A 5000-nucleotide genomic window follows, 5' to 3' on the forward strand; every position below is an offset into this window, starting at 1 on the left:
ACTGAAGGAATGGAGGAAAGGGGAAGGGACGGAAGAGAGGGAGGGGGGGTGTTAGGGGTGGGGGGATCCATCCCTTTCCCGAAGACTTGAGGATTGGAAGGTGGGGGAAGTGGCGGGAGTTAGGATGGGAGGAGGACTCTATTCTTTTACCGAAGACGACTTGAGGAAGGGAGGATATGGGAAGGTTGAGGGGGGGGGGAGGAGGGCTTTCGGAGGGGAGGGATATTATGGGGGGTTCTGTCGGCTTTTGACGCTATGTGTCTCCAATGCAAGCCATCAGGTTTGACTAGCTACATATCGATCTGACCAGCGGCCGGGTGACAGTCAGTTTCGACCAGCCTGCACACGGCACGGACACAACCCCATTGCACGTGCTTCAGCCATCACCGTCATCGTCATCGTCAGCAGTCACACCACTCACATTTTGAAATCGGAGGCAAATAAGATCGGGGTAGGGTGGGGTAGTGTGGGATTGGGCGAGAATCAAATCAAATAAAATCAATCAAATCAAATATTATTTTACGAGGGTTGTGGCAGAGAATGGTGGGGGGGGGGGGGGGGGGGGGGGGGGGGGGGGGGGGGGGGGGGGGGGGGGAGCGGGGTAGAGAGAGAAAGAGACACGAGGGTTGAGGAAAGACAGAGTGAGGGGGGGGGGGGGGCAGGGAAAGGGGCAGGTAGAGTGAGTGGATAAATTATGTGTTTTGTGAGTGAGAAGTAGAGAGTGAGAGGGAGGGAGAGAGAGATACAGAGAGGGGGAGAGCGGGGAGAGAGTGAGAGAGATACATCGACAGAAAGATAGGGAGAGAGAGATACAGAGAGGGAGAGAGAGAGAGAAGAAGGAAAAGATAAAGTGAAAGCGAGAGAGAGAGAGAGAGAGGGGGGGGGGAGGGAGATACATGGAGGAAGAGAGAGAGAAATACAGATGGGGGGGGGGGAGGGGGGAATACAGAGAGGGAGAGAGAGAAAGAAAGAGATAAAGAGAGAGATACAGAGATACAAAGAGAGAGAGATGGGTGGGGGGCAGAGAGAGATACAGAGATACAAAGAGAGAGAGATGGGTGGGGGCAGAGAGAGATACAGAGATACAAAGAGAGAGAGATGGGTGGGGGCAGAGAGAGATACAGAGATACAAAGAGAGAGAGATGGGTGGGGGGCAGAGAGAGATACAGAGATACAAAGAGAGAGAGATGGGTGGGGGCAGAGAGAGATACAGAGATACAAAGAGAGAGAGATGGGTGGGGGGCAGAGAGAGATACAGAGATACAAAAGAGAGAGATGGGTGGGGGGCAGAGAGAGATACAGAGATACAAAAGAGAGAGATGGGTGGGGGGGGGGGGGGGGCAGAGAGAGATAGAGAGATACAAAGAGAGAGAGATGGGTGGGGGGGGGGGCAGAGAGAGATAGAGAGATACAGAGAGAGACATGTATATCCAGAGACAGAGAGAAGGACGGTGAGTGAATCAGTCAGCGAGTCAGTCAGTAAATAAGTAAATAAGTCAGTCACCCAGTAAACACTCCATTAGTCAAACTGATCGCGAGTTATAATCAAAGCCTTACTAATAATCACCCTATCCCACAAGCCATGCGACAGAGACTGAGGCCCGCCGGACAGATCACACGGGTCACTGCATCATTGGGGCGTTAAGCCATACTCCGTTAGGATGATAGTACACGTAGTGGTAGTCAAGGGTTACGTAAGTTGCGCTGCCTGGTCAGTCCTTAACTGGGCGAAGCACACACACACACACACACACATACACACACACACTCTCTCTCTCTCTCTCTCTCTCTCTCTCTCTCTCTCTCTCTCTCTCTCTCTCTCTACGCGAAGTATACATCGTGAAGCTGGCGCACGAAGCGCACTGACCTTTCTGTTAAAAAAAAGACTTCGCGAAGTTGACCTCGGGCTCACTAAAGGACCACCTTTACGGCCTTCCAGTCGCGAAACAATTTCCACGGGCCGTAAAACTAAGCGAGTTAGCTAGCGGTCTGCATGTAGTAAGCTTAGTTGACAGCGGTCCTCTCCTCATCCGCGCTCTACAGTGGTGGCTTAAAAATTAATTAATGACTTTGGTCATTAAAAATCTGAAAATTGTAAAATAAAAACAATTGTTTTTAAAACGATTCAAATTTACGTTTATCTTATTCTTCATCATTTTCTGATTCCAAAAACATATAAATATGTTATATTTGGATTAAAAACAAGCTCTGAAAATTAAAAATGCAAAAATTATTATTAAAATAAAATTTCCGAAATCGATTTAAAAACAATTTCATCTTATTCCTTGTGGGTTCCTGATTCCAAAAACATATAGATGTGATATGTTTGGATTAAAAACACGCTCAGAAAGTTAAAAAGAATAGAGATAAAGAAAAGCGTGCTATCCTTCTCAGCGCAACTACTACCCCGCTCTTCTTGTCAATTTCACTGCCATTGCATCGAGCGGTGGACTGACGATGCTACGAGTATACGCTCTTGCTGTAAAAATGCAGTGAGTTCAGTTTCATTCTGTTAGTTCGACAGCTTGACTAAATGTTGTAATTTCGCCTTACGCGACTTGTTAACTCTCTGAACGTGTTTTTAATCCAAACATATCATATCTATATGTTTTTGGAATCAGGAACAGACAAGGAATAAGATGAAATTGTTTTTAAATCGATTTCGGAAATTTAATTTTAATCATAAGTTTTATATTTTTAATTTTCAGAGCTTGTTTTTAATCCGAATATAACATATTTATATGTTTTTGGAATCAGAAAATGATGAAAAATACGATAAACGTAATTTTGAATCGTTTTATAAAAAATAATTTTAATTACAATTTTCAGATTTGTAATGACCAAAGTCATTAATTAATTTTTAAGCCTCCAAGCTGAAATGCAATACCAAAGTCCGGCCTTCGTCGAAGATTGCTTGGCCAAAATTTCAATCAATTTGATTGAAAAATGAGGGTGTGACAGTGCCGCCTCAACTTTTACAAAATGCCGGATATGACGTCATCAAAGACATTTATCAAAAAAATGTCCTAGAAGGGGGGTAAATTTGCAAAAGCTAACTCAGAAAGTCTGAAGAAAGATGGACTTAAAAGGGAGGGAGTCTTAAATTGGGGGTCTTAAAAGGGGGGTTCCCCTATAATTATTTCGCAAAGCCCGATGTGGCTTACGGTTACTGTGAACGTTTACCAGGAGTGACTTAAGGTCCCCACTGTGACTAACATTACTGACGGGGTCTTCCAGGCAGGAGATAAGGACGGGAGATAGGGAGCGCAAGGGGGATTTACCCAGAACTTATGCAACAGCTAGCAGGGATTTTACGTTGTGTCCGAAGGCGTATGAATTGAATGCGTGTAATTTGAATTTGCTCTGGATCGCACCAGGCTGGGTAGACACACCACGGATAACGTCTGGCGAACACCAACACTCTGTCTCTCTGTCTCTGTCTGTCTGTCTGTCTGTCTGTCTCTGTCTGTCTGTCTGTCTGTCTGTCTGCCTGTCTATCTGTCTGTCTGTCTGTCTCTCTCTCTTTCTCTCTCTCTCTATCTCTGTCTTTCTCTCTCTCTCTATCTCTATCTCTATCTTTCTCTCTCTCTCTATCTTTCTTTCGTTCTCTCGCTCACACACACACACACACACACACACACATACTGACACACACACACACCCACGAACGAACACACACACACACACACGGCACACACACACACACACATGTACACACACACACACACCCACATACACACATCGACCGGCGTGTCTTTCAAATCTCCCCCCCCCCCCCCCCATTCAATCTCCCCACAATCTCATTCAGTCGGCTATTGCAGTTTATGCACAACAGCACACTTGACCCGTGGTCCTGACTGACTGACTGACTGACTGACTGATATAAGGATGGATGTTTTAGGCACAGCTTAGTCTTACAACACGTCCTTATGTGCAGCTGAGTCAGAGTGCTCTTCAAAAAACTCCAGCCAGCAGTTGCACGCCATCTTACTTGTAAGTTATCTGCCCAACCCTCAGTGGAATGTTCACATGGATGGCGAAAAAAAGAGAATTCAAGTTACCTGTGCACGGAGTAGTGGCTCCAACAGCACATGAGCTGTATCAATGATCCGCTTTGCTTACAGCAGCCTATGACAGTTGAAAGAGTTTTTCATCCTTGGAAAACGTGGTCAAGAAAACACCACAATGTTCGGCAGATCCACAGTGCACTGCGATTCACACACCTCAATTTAATAACGACGCTATTGATAAAATTAACTAGGCCTACAACGTATGGAGGGCATAATATAGGCTCATGACGATAGCAACAGGGAATGACAATGGCAACTCTCAGTGGTTTAAAAGCCCACTCGGCCGCGTGCAAACACACTAAAAGAGAGAGATACACTGAAACAGAGAGACACTGAAACAGAGAGACACTGAAACAGAGAGACACTGAAACAGAGAGACACTGAAACAGAGAGACACTGAAACAGAGAAACACTGAAACAGAGAAACACTGAAACAGAGAAACACTGAAACAGAGATACACTGAAACAGAGAAACACTGAAACAGAGACACACTGAAACAGAGAGACACTGAAACAGAGATACACTGAAACAGAGATACATTGAAACAAAGAGACACTGAAACAAAGAGACACTGAAACAGAGAGACACTGAAACAGAGAAACACTGAAACAGAGACACACTGAAACAGAGAGACATACTGGAAATGTCACCAAATTTGTCTGTGGCCGAAGTTACCCGTGGGATGGGAATGTTAAAGTTGAGATGGAACAAATGGATTGAAGGCCCTCTCCTCCTCCTGAAATCAGTTCGTCTCATCGTCTCAGATCTTGTCAGACTTTTACATAGAATAAGACCAATCCTCCACTTGGTCACATACAAATTATCAAAATCAACACCCAGACTACTGGCTGTGGTGAGTTGGACTTTCTGGATGAATTCATATCCGAGAAAAAGGCAACAAGGCCTTTTACGAAACTTTTTTTTTTAAA

Source organism: Littorina saxatilis, linkage group LG15, assembly GCF_037325665.1.
Source record: "Littorina saxatilis isolate snail1 linkage group LG15, US_GU_Lsax_2.0, whole genome shotgun sequence".
Taxonomy (NCBI): domain Eukaryota; kingdom Metazoa; phylum Mollusca; class Gastropoda; order Littorinimorpha; family Littorinidae; genus Littorina; species Littorina saxatilis.